Source organism: Mustela nivalis (assembly GCF_964662115.1).
Source record: "Mustela nivalis genome assembly, chromosome: 3".
Taxonomy (NCBI): domain Eukaryota; kingdom Metazoa; phylum Chordata; class Mammalia; order Carnivora; family Mustelidae; genus Mustela; species Mustela nivalis.
The window spans coordinates 37,701,887-37,720,244 of NC_139022.1; the positions used below are offsets into that span (position 1 = coordinate 37,701,887).

Here is an 18,358-nt window from a genome sequence, read left to right on the forward strand (position 1 = left end):
TATATATATAATACACACACACACGTATATATATATACACACACACACACATGTATTTTATATATGTATGTATGTGTGTGTATATATATATGTGTGTGTGTGTGTGTATATATATTCTCTGTGTGTGTGTATATATATATACATATGTATATGTATATATATATATATATACACACACATTTTTTAAAAAAACTTTTTTTCTCCCTTTCTTCTCCCCTTGGGTCTGGGTCTCTTCCATTTTGGTTAGCATACATTTTTCTGGGGTCCTTGTCACCTTTTTAGTATTTTATTCTCTCATTCATATATTCTTATCTGGATAAAATGACAAGGCCAAAAATCTCACCACACACAAAAAATGAACAACAGGCAGTACCAATGGAAGGGACCTAATAAATACCGACATTGGTAATATGTCAGAACTAAAGTTCAAAATAACAATTATCAAGGAGCTAGCTGGTCTCGAAAAAGGTATGGAGGATATCAGAGAAACCCTTCCCAGAAAAATAAAATCCCTTTCTGGAGAAATAAAATAACTAAAATCTAACCAAGTTGAAATTTTAAAAAAGTTATTAATGAGGTGCAATAAAAAATGGAGGCTCTTACTACTAGGATAAATGAGGCAGAAGAGAGAATTAGGGATATAGAAGACCAAATGACAGAGAATAAAGAAGCTGAGCAAAAGAGAGACAAACTACTACTGGACCACAAGGGAAGAATTTGAGTTAAGTGACACTGTAAGACGAAACAAAATTAGAATAATTGGGATTCAGAAGAAGAAGAAAGAGAGAGAGGGGCAGAAGGTATATTAGAGTGAATTATAGTAGAAAATTTCCCTAATATGGCAAAGGGAACAAGTATCAAAATCCAGTTCTTCTCAAAATCAATAAAAATAGGTCCACACCCCATCATCAAAGAGTAAAACATACAGGTCTTAGTGACAAAGAGAAAATCCTGAAAGCAGCTCAGGACAAGATGTCTGTAACATACAATGGTAGAAATATTAGACTGATAGTAGACTTATCTGCAGAGACCTGGCAGGCCAAAAAGAACTGGCATGATATATTCAGAACACTAAATGAGAAAAATATGCAACCAAGAATTCTATATCCAGCCAGACTATCACTGAAAATAGAAGGAAAGATAAAAAGCTTCCAGGAAAAACAAATATTAAAAGAATTTGTAAACACCAAACCAGCCCTAGAGCAAATATTGAAAGGGGTCCTCTAAGCAAAGAGAGAGACTAAAAGTAGTAGATCAGAAAGGAACAGAGACAATATATAGTAACAGTAACCGTACAGGCAATACACTGGCACAAAATTCAAATCTTTCTTTTTTTTTTATTTTTTAAGATTTTATTTATTTATTTATTTATTTATTTGACAGAGAGAGAGAGAGAGAGAGAGCGCGCGAGAGAGAGATCACAAGTAGGCAGAGAGACAGGCAGAGAGAGGGGGAAGCGGGCTCCCCGCTGAGCAGAGAGCCCGATGCGGGGCTCAATCCCAGGACCCTGGGATCATGACCTGAGCCCAAGGCAGAGGCTTTAACCCACTGAACCACCCAGGTGCCCCAAAATTCAATACTTTCAATAGTTACCCTGAATGGAAATGGGCTAAATGCCCCAATCAAAAGACTCAGAGTATCAGAATGGATAAAATAACAAGACCCATTGATATGCCATCTGTAAGAAACTTACTTTAGACCCTAAGACACCACCAGATTTAAAGGGAGGAGGTGGAAAACCAGAAATGGGCTAAATGCCCCAATCAAAAGACTCAGAGTATCAGAATGGATAAAATAACAAGACCCATTGATATGCCATCTGTAAGAAACTTACTTTAGACCCTAAGACACCACCAGATTTAAAGGGAGGAGGTGGAAAACCATTTACCATGCTAATGGACATCGAAAGAAAGCTGGGGTCACAATCCTTCTATCAGATAAAATAGGTTTTAAGCCAAAGACTATAATAAGAGATGAGGAAGGACACTATATCATGCTGAAAGGGTCTGTCCAACAAGAAGACCTAACAATTTTAAATATCTATGCCCCTAACATAGGAGTAGCCAATTATATAAACCAATTAATAACAAAATCAAAGAAACACATCTACAATAATAGTAGGGGACTTTACAGCCCTCCTCACTGAAATGAACAGATCATCCAAGCAAAAGATCAACAAGGAAATAAAGGCCTTAAATGACACACTGGACCAGATGGACATCACAGATATATTCAGAACATTCCATCCCAAAGCAACAGAATACACATTCTTCTCTAGTGCACATGGAACATTCTCCAGAAGAGATCACATCCTGGGTCACAAATCAGGTCTCAACCAGTAACAAAATACTGGATCATTCCCTGCATATTTTGAGACCACAATGCTCTGAAGGTAGAACTCAACCACATGAGAAAAGTTGGAAAGAACTTAAAAAAATGGAGTCTAAAGAGGATCCTACTAAAGAATGAATGGAACCAGGAAATTAAAGAAGAATTGAAAAAAATCATGGAAACAAATGAAAATGAAAACACAGCTGTTCAAAATCTGTGGGACACAGCAAAGGCAGTCTTGAGAGGAAAGTATATAGCCAAACAAGGCTTTCTCAAGAAACAAGAAAGGTCTCAAGTACATGACCTAACCCTACACCTAAAGGACCTGAAGTAAGACAGCAATGAAAGCCTAAACCCAGCAGAAGAGAAATCATAAAGATCACAGCAGAAACCAATGAAATAGAAACCCAAAGAATAGTAGAACAGATCAACGAAACTAGGAGCTGGTTCCAAAGAATTCTTTCCAAAGAATTAATTCTTTCAAAAAAGAATTAATAAGATTGATAAACCCCTGGCCAGCCTTATCAAAAAGAAAAGAGAAGGGACCCAAATTAATAAAGTCCAGAATGAAAAAGGAGAGATCACAACCAGTACCAAAGAAATACAAACAGTTATAAGAACATATTATGAGCAATGATAAGCCAGCAAATTTGACAATCTGGAAGAAATGGATGCATTCCTAAAGATGAATAAACTACCAAAACTGAATCAAGAAGAAACAGAAAACCTGAACAGACCCATAACCAGTAAGGAGATTGAAGCAGTCATCAAAAATTTCCCAACAAACAAGAGCTCAGGGCCAAGGAATTCTACCAAGCATTTAAAGAAGAATTAATACCTATTCTCCTGAAACTGTTCCAAAAAATAGAAGTGGAAGGAAAACTTCCAAATAATTTTATGAGGCCAGCATTACCTTGATCCCAAAACCAGACAAAGACCACATCAAAAAGGAAAATTATAGACCAATATCCTTGATGAACACACGTGCAAAATTTCTCACCAAAATACTAGCCAATAGGATCCAACAGTACATTAAAAGGATTATACACCACAACCAAATGGGATTTATTCCTAGGCTGCAAGGTTGATTCCACATCTGCAAATCAATCAATATGATACAATACGCTAACAAAAGAAAAAATAAGAATCATATGATACTCTCAATAGATGCTGAAAAAGCATTTGACAAAGTACAGCATCCTTTCCTGGTCAAAACTCTTCAATGTGTATGGATAGAGGGTACATATATCAATATCATCAAAGCCATCTATGAAAATCCCACAGCAAATATCATTCTCAAAGGAGAAAAACTGAGAGCTTTTACTCTAAGGTCAGGAACACGGAAAGGATGTCCACTATCACCACTGCTATTCAACATAATACTAGAAGTCCTAGCCTTGGCAATCAGACAACAAAAATAAATAAAAGTCATCCAAATAAGCAAAGAAGAAGTCAAACTCTCACTCTTTGCAGGTGATATAATACTTTATGTGGAAAACCCAAAAGACTCTACTCCAAAACTGCTAGAACTCATACATGAATTCAGGAAAGTGTCGGGATATAAAATCAACGCATAGAAATCAGTTGCATTTCTATACACCAACAGCAAGACAGAAGAAAGAAAAATTAAGGAGTCAATCCCATTTACAATTGCACCCAAAACCATAAGATACCTACGAATAAACCTAACCAAAGAGGCAAAGAATCTGTACTCAGAAAACTATAAAGTACTCATGAAAGAAATTAAGGAAGATGGGGCGCCTAGGTGGCTCAGTCATTAGGCGTCTGCTTTCAGCTCAGGTCATGATTCTAGGGTCCTGGGATCAAAACCCATGCCTGGCTCCCTGCTCAGTGGGAAGCCTTCTTCTCCCTCAACCATTACCCCTGCTTGTGTTTCCTCTTTCACTGTGTCTCTCTCTGTCAAATAAATAAATAAAATCTTTTTAAAAAAATTAAGGAAGACACAAAGAAATGGACAAATGTTCCATGGTCATGAATTGGAAGAACAAATATTGTGAAAAGGTCTATGTTATCTAAAGCAATCTACACATTTAATGCAATTCCTATCAAAATTGCATCAATTTTTTAAAAGAAACAGAATAAATAATCCTAAAATTTATATGGAATCAGAAAAGACCCCAAATAGCCAGAGGAATGTTGAAAAAGAAAGCCAAGGTTGGTGGCATCACCAGTCCAAACCTCAAGTTCTATTACAATACTGTCAGCATCAAGACAGTGTCATACAGGCACAAAAACAGACACATAGATCAAAAGAACAGAATAGGGAACCCAGAAATAGACCCTCAACTCTATGGTCAACTAATCTTCAACAAAGCAGGAAAGAATGTCCACTGGAAAAAGTCTCTTCAACAAATGGTGTTGGAAAAATTGGACAGCCACATGCAGAAGAATGAAACTGGACCATTTCCATATACCACTCATAAAAATAGACTCAAAATGGATGAAGGACCTCAATGTGAGACAGGAATTCATCAAAATCCTTGAGGAGAACACAGGCGGCAACCTCTTCAACCTCAGCTGCAGCAACTTTTTCCTAGAAATGTCGCCAAGGGCAAGGGAAGTAATGACAAAAAGGAACTATTGGGACTTCATCAAGATCAAAAGCTTTTGTACAGCAAAGGAAATAGTAAACAAAACCAAAGACAACTGACAGAATGGATGAAGATATTCACAAATGACATATCGATAAAGGGCTAGTATCCAAAATCTACAAAGAACTTATCGAAGTCAACACCCAAAGAACAAATAATCCAATCAAGAAATGGGCAGAGGACATGAACAGACATTTCTGCAAAGACGACATCAGATGCCAACAGACACATGAAAAAGTGCTCCACATCACTTGGCATCAGGGAAATACAAATCAAAACCACAATGAGATACCTCATTAACAGTCAGAATTGCTAAAATTAACAAGTCAGGAATGTTGGATGTTGGAGGGGATGCAAGAAAGGGGACCCCTCCTACACTGTTGGTGGGAATGCAAGCTGGTGCAGCCACTCTTGAAAACAGCAAGGAGGTTTCTCAAAAAATTGAAAATAGAGCTACCATATGACCCACCATCGTACTACTGGGTATTTACCCTAAAGATAAAAAATGTAGTGGTCTGAAAGGGCACATGCACCTTAATGTTTATAGCAGCAATGTCCACGATAGCCCAACTATGGAAAGAACCTAGATTTCCATCAACAGATGAATGGATAAAGAAGTTGTGAGATATACACACACACACACACACACACATAATGGAATACTGTGCAGCCATGAAAAGAAATGAAATCTTGCCATTTGCAACGATGTGGATGGAACTAGAGGGTATTATGCTAAGTGAAATAAGTCAATCAGAGAAAGACCATTATCATATGAGCTCTCTGATATGAGGAATTTGAGAGGCAGAGTTGGGGGTTTTGGAGGGAGGTAAGGAAAAAATGAAACAAGATGGGATTGGGAGGGAGACAAGCCATAAAAGACTCAATCTCACAAAACAAACAGGGTTGCTGGGGGGATATGGACAGGGTGGTTGTATTATGGACATTGAGAAGGGTATATGATATAGTGAGTGCTGTGAAGTGTGTAAGCCTGATGATTCACAGACCTATACCCCTGGGGCAAATAATACATATTATGTTAATAAAAATAATGTTTAAAAAATCCTTTTTAATCTTCTTGGCAGGGTGTAAGTCTCACTTCCTTTCAAGGAGAATCCCCTGACAGGAATGTCTTCTTTCTCAAAATACAAATAACCTTTCATTTCTAATACAGAGCTCATTGTAGATCCTTTGGATTTAACTATATGTGACCAACCTTCTACTTTCTCCTAGATTATGAGTTCCTGGTAAGAGGACTTTGCTTTATCTGTATCTGTAGCTCCCTCAATGACAACTATAGTACCTGACCCAGAATAATTATTTAGTAACTGTTAAATCATTATCCAGGCTATAAAAAAGAAAAATTCCTAGGATAGGAACAGCTACAATAATCCCTTCTGGAGAGCAACACCAGTTGCTGTTACAAAGGGTTTTTTTTTTTTTTTTTTTTTTTTTTTTTTTTTTTAAGTAGCTTTTGTTCTATATGGTCTTTAGATTTATTCAGGCACTTGAACACAAATGCTTTTTCCAACAGTGACATGATATATCCCTTAGCCAAAATAGCATCTGGCTGCAAAGGAGTTATGTTTTTCCTAAGCCACTTTTTCTATCTTCCCATGCATGCTTCATTCATGTTCAACAACATTCCTGCTAGCAAAGGCCATCAATGCATGAGCTGCAGGAAGTTGGAGTTGAATTCCAACCATCTTTTTCTCTTTTTTTCTCTCTCCATCTTGTGCAAAGAAAATTCAGTGGAAGACACATTGCTTGTTCTTTTGAGGGTAGCCATGCATTGCTATTGTAGCAAATAACAGCATGATAGCAAATTGCTAGGATGTCATGGGGGAAGGAAATCGGGGCTTTGTAGCGGACAAAGTATTATTTGTCTTAAAAAAATGTTTTTTATACATCTGTAGAGACACTGGTATAGTTAAAAGATCAATTATAGGGCATGGCGGCACAAAACACCAGTATGCATACCAGGAAACTAACAAACGCTGTTTCTTCTGTCAGGTAACCAATCTGAATGCTTACACTGTAAAACATCCCTGAGATTATTTCTCAAGTCTCTGATGATGATTTCTGTATCTGATAACATATTATTGCTCACTTAGGAATAAATAAAAATTAAAACAGCTGCAAGAATTTCTACAACTTGTGTTAAAAAGAAAGTCGCAAGGCACAAGGTAGAGTTACTTGCTTCCAGGACAACAAACAAGACTTAACTATAGTTAAGGAGTGGACTTTCAAAACCAGTCAATCTAAAATTTTCTGGTCAGCACCTGCGAGGTAATGTGTTGCATGGGCCCTCTCCATCCCTCAAAGAAGATGATATAATCCACCTAAAGAGACTCCCTGCCCTCCCTCTAAGGGAAGTTGATCTTTCCGGAAACAATCCTTCCTTTTCTTTTGTTAGTAACTTCTTGCCCCACCTTCCTTCCTTCAGAATCTTCCATTTTGTACAACTTCTCTGAGCTCCCTTCTGCTTGCTAGATGGGATGTTGCCCAATTCATGAATTGCTTATTAAAACCAATTAGATTTTCAAATGTACTTAAACTATTTAAGATCTCTCAAGGACTATTAAAAGAATTTTTTTATATTCATTCATGTAATCCTTACAATAGCTCTATGAAGGAAATACATTCATTTTTCAGATTAGAAAACGAAGCATGGTCTAATTTATCCAGGTTCCTATTTGGGCAAGTATTAGAATACACAGTTGGGCTCCAGTGTAAAAAGTGATCCACAGCTATGCAACTCAAAGTGTATTTCACAACGTGACAGCATCAGCATCTCTTTAAAGTTTGTCAGAATTAAATAATCTCAACTCTGCCCCTCTCAAGCTACTCTCGGGTGATGATTTATAAATAACTGAAAATTTGAGAGGTATTCATCTAAAGCACCATACCCTTTTACACTGCATCTCTAAGGCTTCTAACTCAAAAACAGTCAAAGAACAAAGTGGGTAGGAGAAGAATCAATGAAACAAGATGGGATTGGGAGGGAGACAAACCATAAGTGACTCTTAATCTCACAAAACAAACTGAGGGTAGCTGGGGGGAGGGGGTTTGGGAGAAGGGGGTGGGATTATGGATATTTGGGAGGGTATGTGCTTTGGTGAGTGCTGTGAAGTGTGTAAACCTGGTGATTCACAGACCTGTACCCCTGGGGATAAAAATATATGTTTATAAAAAATAAAAAATTAATTAAAAAAAAAAAAAAACAGTCAAAGAACATGCACCAGAATTAATATCTGGTGTCTTATAGTTACCTTGAGATTATGTGTGTCTCCAAACTCAGAATAAGTCTTTTGTACTATGTAAACTAATGAAGACAAATGAGGATGAAAATAATTTTCTGACTCTACTCAGTGACAGAGTGGTATTTCTCAGTTTCGATTATAGTATTGTCTGTTACACAATTAAAAATTGAGATGCCAGAGTTCTCTTCATTTATTGATATAAACCATCAAAATCATTTCTGCATCAGTCAGCTCAAGACACATTCTGTTTTTCATAAGACAGAATGCATTTTAAAAGAGGAATAAGAAAAAAGCAGGTGTTTCTTTTACTTATCTAAATTTGTATTAAAAAATGTTTTCAAAGAAACATTGAAAATGAAATGCATGTATCTAATCTGTTGCCATTACTATAAAATCTATATTTAGTATATGATCTCTCTTCTTTAAAAATAATGGTGCCCTTGCAAAAATCTGATTGTTTATTTCATTAAAGGGAATCGTATTCTGATGATGTGAATCATTTTTCCAAATAGAGTCAAATAGATTATCTATTTTTTCAAATAGATTCAAATAATTATCATCGTGATTTTTCTTCTTTTTCTTTTCTATTCTTTTTTTTTCATTCAACAGATTTATTAAGCTCCGAAGTACTAAGTATAGTTGCTGAGGAAATAAGAAAAAATAGACAAAACCTCTGCCCTCAAGTGGCTTAGAGTTTAAACTAATATCATTTCTCCAGTAGCAAGTTAAGATAAGCTTACTAATGGTAGAGCAGAAATATCTCTCTATACAGGAAGATTCATATAATAGATTCTAGTAAATTTCTTTTGAGAACTTCAAAACAATATGTGTATTTGGTACATTTAAAGAGAGGATTATAACAATCAATGAAGGCAGTGTCTAAAATAGCTGTTCTGCAAAATACTAAGTCAAGCTAAATTTCTTAAAAGACAACATTTTAATTCTAAATATATGTTGTAAAAGTTATTTTCTAATTAGTTAATTTGCACTAAAATTCTCAGTTTAAATTCATCTCTGCCAAATATTCCAGAATAACATTACCCACAGTTTTACTGTAACTATTTATATCTGTCTTTATGTGATAATCACTAAACATAATGTTTATAGTTATATAATATGCTATTGTCTCTAAAACAGTTTACATTGTTCAATATATTTAAATGAACACATATGAACAAGCATATTTTTACTGAAACTTGTTAATATCCTTGAATTATCTACTTTAACAAATTTGAAAAATGCAGAATTTTATTTTGGAAGAGAGATAGTTATCCAAAACTAGGATATATAAACATGATCTATTCATATGTCCTGAGGTCACAAGCCTCAATATCTTTAAATATCCTCAATGAGTTTTGCTGATCTTATATAGCTCAGCAGGGAAGCTACACACGTGGATACAAAGAAATAAGTCTAAATACCTAAATAGAAAGTACTCAAAAGGTGAAAAAGAGTATCCTATTAAGCTTTAAATGGAAAATGAGTTTCAACTTTATTACTTTTTTTAAAATACATTCTTGACTGAATGAGTGGGACCTTAACAGTCTGGCAAAAGTGAAAGTATGCTGCCATTATGTAGAGCTATAAACTTGTGTGGCTTCTCCTTTATTTCTTACCGAAGTATTCTACTTTAAATCTCCTCATCTGAAAAACTTAATTTCATCCCCTAAAGCATCTATGGGTTTTTGAAGGACCATAGGCCAGTCCAAACCCAAACAATTTCACTTAAAAAGTACGTTAAGGATATGAACAGGCAACACCCCCCCCCCCAACACACACATCCTTGCACATCAACAATGGTGATACCCATATTTGTCTTTCAGTTTAGTAAAATACAGTGTTGTAAGCATGTGTGGAAAGTGTAGAACTTTCATAACATTTTTATTGGGAGTATAAATTGGCACTATCTTTTTGGAAGATATTTTCGTGGAATCTAATAAAATGTTAAATGCACATATTCTTTGAACCTCAATATCACTTCCAAAAATTCATCCAATAAAACACTGACAAACATGCAATATTTCTGTACAGATCACTGGTGTTTATAAGTAATGCATGTTTTTTTAAAAAAGAATGAGTTAAATTTATGTGTAGTGATAAAGGAAACCTTAGGTTCCATTTAACAGAAAAAGCAATCCATTGGTACTAAAAAGTTAGTATTCCGCTTTATATACTTATATCTCTTGGTATAGATTCTTGATTATGCTTATAAAAATTCTTGAAACAAACACAAAAAATGTAAAATGCTTTCATGTGGAGAGTGGGACTGGGGGGTGTTAAACAGGAGGGGGCTTGGTTTCTTACTCTCTGCTTCTGTATTTCATCATGTTTTTTGAGACAAGCATTCATTCAGAGTACAGAAAAACATGATAAACTAATGATAAATTACCAAAAGGTCATGTCTACCAATAAACGCTATCCCTGTCTCTTTTATTAAATCTTTCAATGACACTGCAGTGCCATCAAGATAAAAACCTTGGAAATAAGTCAGAAAAGAGAAATAATGCAGCAGAAACTGAAGGGAGCAATAGGCAGAAATAAACAGCTACTGAAAATAAAATAAAAATAGATAATAGAGGCAAATATATTTTCAATCACTCTCATACCTCAAAAATAAAATAAAAGGAAAGAACAGCAACAGGCCTCTCCATGGTCCAAAAGACATATGTCCCTTGCCACCTTGGCATTACCTTGATCATTGACACATCAAACATCATTGCAACCTATCGTTTCTTTGTATTCCTTGCCTGTACATTGTGGTTCTTTGAGGGCATAAACCACAATTTATGTATTTATGTGGGGGGGGTACATCCTCTAGATACCTGGCACATGGTAGAATACTTAACATGTTACTGTAAATGAATGAATGATTCGTTTATACCCTGTATAGAGCAAATAGCAAAAAGGAAAGGCGTACTTCCTTCAGAGAATGTCTTGGAGAGAAAAGAAGAGCCACAGTTATTTCAAATCCTGATGTACTTCATGATTTAGGAAACCAAAAGTTATTAATCTTGGCCTAGGGTTCTGAGAGTTATTATGTTATAGATATATTTATTAAATAATCATATTATAATATGCACTTTTTCTGTCCATTAGGGTGTGAGGTCATTAACGGCTAGATCTTAACTCTTTCTATGTCCCTAGTGCCTAGTAATACAACTGCCAAGTAAGAGACGTTCATTTGAATTTGTTAAACTGAAATGAATTGTACAGAAAATTAAGGGACTGTAAAAATATTAAATGTTTATTCAAGCCAATAGTATATTAACTTTAGATAAATGTTATGACAGAATAATCATATGTATTATATGTATGTGTACTTTAAAGCATTATGGTACTTTAAAGCATTAAACTTAAGGTACGATACTGAAGGTACATTAATTACATATATGGACTGTGATATTTTGTATAAGGAATATATTGCCAATTTATGTAGTATAGAGCATTATTTTAGTTTTGTAATGACTAGAAGTGTGTGGTTGCTGGGTCTTCAATAATGTAACATGATAGGGTGCCTGGGTGGCTCAGTGGGTTAAGCCTCTGCCTTGGGCTCAGGCTCTCTGCTCAGCAGGAAGCCTGCTTCCTCCTCTCTCTCTCTGCCTGCCTCTCTGCCCACTTGTGATCTCAGTCTGTCGAATAAATATATAAAATCTTTTTTTTAAAAAGTAACATGATATCAGTGAGAACTCTAATTTATCAGATAACAAATTCTTAATATCATGAACTTCAATTTTAGTATTGCTCTGCAAAGGACCACTTTCTTTGGCCAATTTATTCATAATTAGGTTTGAAGGAATAAAGCAAACTAAAAGGAGTATTAGTGGAACTAGCAATATTAGTAACAAACATTTCTGTAGCTATTATTAGGGGTTAGCATTTCTTCCACACACACTTGACACTGATTATATCATTTTCATTTTTCAAATGCAGAGACCAAGTCACAAAGAAGATTAGTAACTAGCCAAAGTTCACAAATCTACTAAGTGGCAGCATCCACATTTGATGGCAGTCTGACAGTTTGGCTCTGGAAAGTATGCTTTTACCCACAGAACAAATTTTTCTCCTTAAATCCCATATAACGAAGAGTTCTTATGATGGCGGAAATGTATGGCCATTCTACAATGTTCTAAGTTTACTACATTAAATCTGCTATTTTATGTGCATGTGTCTCTGTCTGTGTGTGTGTTTGTATGTGTGTGTGTGTATGTGTGTGTGTGTGTGTCTAGTTAGGATTTCTGTACAGCTATTTAACGTATGTGAGACAGAGAGGGTGAGGGTTGGATGAAGGGACGAGAATGGCTAACTTGTAGCATGCCATTATGCCTCAGGAGACAAAAGGAATCAGTTAGTTTTGTTCCAGGGCATCATCATGACAGATTTTTTTTTCTCCTACATATTAAAATCCAGACTGAATGCTAGGTTAGAGAGGCCAAAAAATATGCCCACTACTTTCCTGCCTTTTGATCACTGACATCACCTGAGAGCTTGTGACCGAGGCAGAATTTCAGATAACCACCCCACACCAACTGAACTAGAATTTTTATTTAAACAAGATCCTAGTGTTGGGAGATTTTTCTCTATGGGCATCTCATATGTCATTTCTTCTGGGAAGAAGCATTGAGAGCTCTTGTTTTCAAGGGTCCCTGTACAGCACACAGGCTTGAAAGGCAGAGATGGTATCTCCCTCCAGAGTAGAGGGATAAATATGTTTGCTATTGAGGTTACTAAAGGTCATGTCTCCCTTGAGAACAATGGTAGAACAGATTCGTTTGCATCTCTCCCAAAGATTAAAATTTCCTACGTCCCACATTACTCAGGGCTGATGCAAACCCAGAGCCTAGGCAGCAGCCTCCCCTGGACTGCTCTGCATTGCCCCACAGGACTTGAAGAGCAAGGGAAACCAGTGTGAATATAAACCTCATGCTGTCTGCTAGATACTGAGTAATAAATTCTTTTGTCTCTGGACCATGAGCCTCATGTCTTCTGGCAGCATAAATGAAACTGGGCAAGGTTAACTTCTTGGCCTGAAAGTAAGATAAAACCACACCCTCTTCATGACTGTTGACACCTAGGTATTTGTATGCACCTTAAAGTCTGACAAGCACTCAGCCTACCTCCTTTCAAAGTAGCAGATAAGTAAGCACAGTGGGTGCACTTAAACGCAAGCCCATACAAGCATTGTTTAAAAGAAGGTTGTGCGTGTTTTAGTACACTGACTCAAGATTGATGTAGTGACACAGCTGGATAGCTCAGCTTTTCCGAGTCCATTTTACTGGGAAGGGGGATGATTTTTTTTTGGGGGGGGGAGCTCTTACTTCAATTCTGCCAGCATAAGCATAAATTCAAAATTAAAAAAAACACATGACCCCTAATTTCCTGCATTCATGTACCTGGTATGTGGTCTGACATTGAAACTGTGCACTAAGAGATTGCATCCATGCATGGCATCCACTCCTGTCCATAAGAATAAACACAAATTGCCCTGGACACTTCCCTTGTTTAAAACCTCTCATAAAGACAGACTTTGACATTGCATGAGAGATGCTACCTAAAGAGAAACTTCTTATCTTCTCTTCACCTTCAGTTTTTACTAAGTAGTATTTAGAAAGATTTTTTTCTTTTTTAGAAAAATTTCCTTTCTATATCCCTGATTCTGCACATCAGCAGATAGCTCCACCATTATTTTCTACCTCTCTTGAATACCCCCAAATAAATTTGTTGACATTCCTTCTTGAGTTTTATTCATTCCTCCTGAGAAGAGGGACTTGCCTGACCTGGACAACTAGGAGGAGCCTCATTCCATTAGTGCACAGCTGTGGGTGGGGCCAAGTAAATTCTTGGAGGAGGGCCCTCCCTTAGGTTTGTGCCCCTTCTCCTACTGCCCACCTCATGGATCAGAGACGGGAAGCCCCACTGCTTTCCAACTCCTGCTTGTAGCCAGGCACGTTCTGAGAAGGTAAGATCAATTCAAGGTGGAAGATGGTTCAAAGAGCATTACCCAATCCATCTTTACCAGCAATACTTATGATACTCTTAGATCCTAGGTCCTAGTTGGGCTTCTTGTTCTATTCATGAGGTATCTTCCAAAATCATTCCAAATCTTTGTCCTCATTATGACTTATTATTACTATATTATATGTTCCTGATAATCCAGGAAGTGGATCACTTACTAAAAAGTTAGAAGGGAAAGCAGAAAAAGTGCCTGAGAAACACTAAAGACTTATTTATTTTGCCTGCTAAAAATGCTGAGGGATACCTCCTGTGAGAAGATGAAGCACATTTTCCAATTCTCTGATGTGACAAAGTTCTAAGATAAGTCAGGCTGTTCCTGTCCAAAATTCCTATAAGGGGAATTTATAGTCTGACTAGTTTATCCTGAGAACAGATTTCAGATAAACTCCCAGGCACAGAGACAGAAGAAAGAAAATGATAGCTGGGAAAACAGATGTCACAGAGGCTCATAGAAGGGAATGGGCTGCCATACTTTTAGGGAGCGGTAGTTTACAAAGGGCCAGTAAGGCTCAGGGATGAGTTCGGGGCACACAAGGAAAGCATCATACCCCACAGGGTAATGTCTGCAACTCCACCCAGAAGGGAGAAATTAAGTCAGACACTAAACACTGCAGGAAAATCACACTGGGGTGGGGTGTTGAGGATACAGACAAAGAGGACCCAATTCAGACACCCAAAACTTGGACTCAGTTTTTTTTTTTTTGGGGGGGGGGGCAAGTTGTTTAACATTTTTTTTTAATATAATTTTTTATTTTTTATAAACATATATTTTTATCCCTAGGGGTACATGTCTGTGAATCACCAGGTTTACACACTTCACAGCACTCACCAAAACACATACCCTCCCCAAATTTATATGGAACCAGAAAAGACCTTGGACTCAGTTTTGAGACTCACAAATTCCATCTGTGTGTAAATCACCATTTCTTCGTCTTTAGAACACAAGGAGACAGACTTGATTATCTTTCAGTCCCACCCCCCCAGCTCTGACATTCTACAGTTCTACGAAAAAATTTGTACTTCTTAATCTTTGGTATTAGTAATTAGTACTTTTAGACCTTTGGCAGCAAAGTGAAAGAGAACCTGTATATCTAAAGAATCTATGAAGGCAAAATAAGTGAGAGGTCAAAGTGCACCAATGTGGCTCCCAAAATTCTCTCTCCTATTAGCCATGACCATCAACTCAGGTGATCTCTATAAATTGAGCAGTGGTGAAAACAGGAGAAAGGTCCTAAAGATCTCCCAAGTCAAATAAATTACATGAATGAAATAGAACCCTGAGATATGATTTTGTAAAATAATACCCACGTCTTCTTATTAAAAAAAATACTGTCTATAAAATGGTCATCTGGAACTCTGTTTAGAAGGGGAAGAGGATGGAAGTAGCTTCTTCATTAACCAACACAACAGTACTTGTGAAAATTTGTATTTCTTGAAGCAAGGATGAATAATAGAAAAGAATTCAGTGACCAGAGGCAGACAGGTTGTTTCTAAGGTGAATTTCTAAGTCTCAGAGTCTGTGAAAATTTTCACTAGATCACACTAGAAGAACAAGAAATCTTCCATCCTAATCCAAGTCTCTCCTAAAATAGCTAAGGCAGGGAATCTATTTTCACTCTTTCTAGGGTGACAAGCTTCATCAATGAAAATATTAGGAGATGTCTACTCGGAACTTCTGCCAGGAATATTTTACAGACTGAGCAGTTTACCCCTAACAAAAAAAAAAATAAAAACTAAAAACTAAACAAATAAGACTTGGGAGTTTCTCTGAAACAGCAAAGGAAACTTGATTTGGCATGCCCTTGTTTCCTGAATAGTCATAAGCTTATCTTTAGAACCAAAAGCAATGCTGTACTAAAATTTGAAAGGTCTCAGGTTGGTTGGCTGAGACTTTTGCTCCTGACTACAAAAACGAGATGACACCTGCATATTATCTCCTTGCTAAAATGCAAATTCTTCTTTGGGATCTTTGTCTGGCATGTCCTATTTAATTTTGCAAGACATGCACACACACACACGCAAATACAAATAAGTAAAATCACAAAGTGTTACATAACCGCTTCCTTTCTGGGCATGGGGTTCCAAGTCTCTCTAGCTAAAACGCATTCGACTGTTACTTGCTGATGAATGAATTATAAAGCTACACATTGTAATTGCTTAGTAATGAAGTTACAGGGATAGAACCCTACCTTCACACTGGCTGAGCTCCTCCACTTGCCTGTGAAAATCCACGTTGATTCTTCTCTACTGATGATCAAGCAGAACTCAGACGGCTATTTTTGCTCCCTTTTCAATGCATCATTTGCTCAGAAGTCCCTTTCCTAAAATTTACATAAAAACAGACAGTTATTTTAACTTGATTAAATGGAGAATTTTTTATGGCTATTATTTCTGAGCCCAATGCAAACTTTCACAAACATGCTCATTTACCAGGGATAATTATGTGTGATTTTCTCCTTTAATGAAAGATAAATAATTTGGCAGCCTTGCTTCACATATTTTTCTATTTCAATACAATTCATTGTTTGCCAGCGTGTTCTTTATTCTGGTACTAGTTAGTGTGCAGAATGAAGGAGTTTTCTTTAGATCAATTGTGCTGGTTTTCTGTAAGGCACTGCTGTTCATACACGGTTTATAAAAGACCATTAAAGGCTGATATTACATTAGGTTCTGCTCATAATGATGTAGCTCTTTGTTTACAACTTACATAATTTTCTGTAGTAGCAAAGCTTCATCAAACTGGGACAAAAGGAATAGAAAGTACATTTCTGAGAACCTATTAGAAGGGACAAGCTTTGACCAGCTCTAGCTTTCATTGTGTTTCTTTGAACTGATGCAGGAGCCATGTTCCCAGGCCTTACTTTGGAAAAGCAATGATTTGTTGTTTTATTAAATGACGTGTGTGTGTGTGTGTGTGTGTGTGTGTGTGTGTGTGCGCGCGCGCGCGTGTAGTTTGTACTTTAAAGGTCAAACCCCTATAGTAAAAATACAGGAATATATGGTTTCAAGTTACTGGTTAGTACCTGTCATAAGCTCCCACTTAGGTATGAATCGAGACAGGATTCTACATGCAAAAGAAACATTTGCATGTAATGTAGGCATACAGTTGAACTGAAAAGACTGAAATCTGCTTATTGTCCAATTTATTTCTCTCAACACCAGAGCTGTCCAAAGAACTTTCTATGACGATAGAAACAATTCTGTGTCTGCCTTGTCCAGTATGGTAGCCACTTGTCTCACACAGCTATCAAGCACATCAAATATGTTACTGAAGAATTGAATTTTTAATAGTTAATTTTGATCTAAATTAAATTTAAATACCTGTATGCGGCTAGTGGCTGTTATATTGGACAGCAGACTTTTTATTAATCAGGAGGGTAGGAGCAAAATGCTCAGTTTGCTCAATACCAAATGACATCAACTACCTCATGTCTAGTTGGATCTAACCTGAAGTCTTGTATGCCACAGTCTGCAGTCTCACATGATGTGCAGTGAAGGAGTTATGAAGCTGAATGGAAAGAGGAGGATGTCTCATTTTCCTCCCCCATCAGGAAATCAGGACCAAATTAGTTTGGCTGGCAGCCAATACCACTCCACTATGAAACCCAAGTTGTGTTTGGAACTCCTCACTATTACTACATCACCGCCTTCTACCACCTCCTCCTTTAAGTATGTGTATTTAAATCACACTCTGACTACAGTATGGTTACTAAGAGTAGGGTGGGAAGGAAGAACACTTCCCTTACAATCTGTTCTATATCAAAGGCAGGGTGATATTTTCTAAATGCAAACCATACTCACAATTTCATAATCTAATCTCTACTTGGATATCGCAAAGGTGTGTCTGAATGCCTATATTTTTAAAGATTTTGTTCATTTATTTGACAAACATCATAAGTAGGCAGAGAGGCAGGCGGTGGGGGGTGGGGGAAGCAGGCTCCCTGCTGAGCAGAGAGCCCGATGTGGGGCTCAATCCCAGGACCCTGGGCTCATGACCTGAGCCGAAGGCAGAGGCTTAACCCATTGAGCCACCCAGGCACCCCTGAATGCCTTTTAACATGATAAAATACCCACATACAATATGACAGAATACTTAATTTCTCCTTAGACCCATTCTTATTTTTTAAAGAAGATTTATTTAGT

At 36.9% G+C, this 18,358-nt stretch overlaps 1 long non-coding RNA gene across 4 annotated transcripts in view; it reads right to left on the minus strand.

Moving 5' to 3' along the window:
- LOC309861338 overlaps nt 1-18,358 on the minus strand; it is a 650,329-nt gene that overhangs the window by 149,386 nt on the left and 482,585 nt on the right. For all 4 annotated transcript variants that reach the window (XR_014309881.1, XR_014309882.1, XR_014309883.1 and 1 more), the window contains exon 3: nt 16,405-16,536. This is a non-coding gene — a long non-coding RNA (uncharacterized lncRNA). The remainder of the gene's footprint in view (nt 1-16,404; nt 16,537-18,358) is intronic.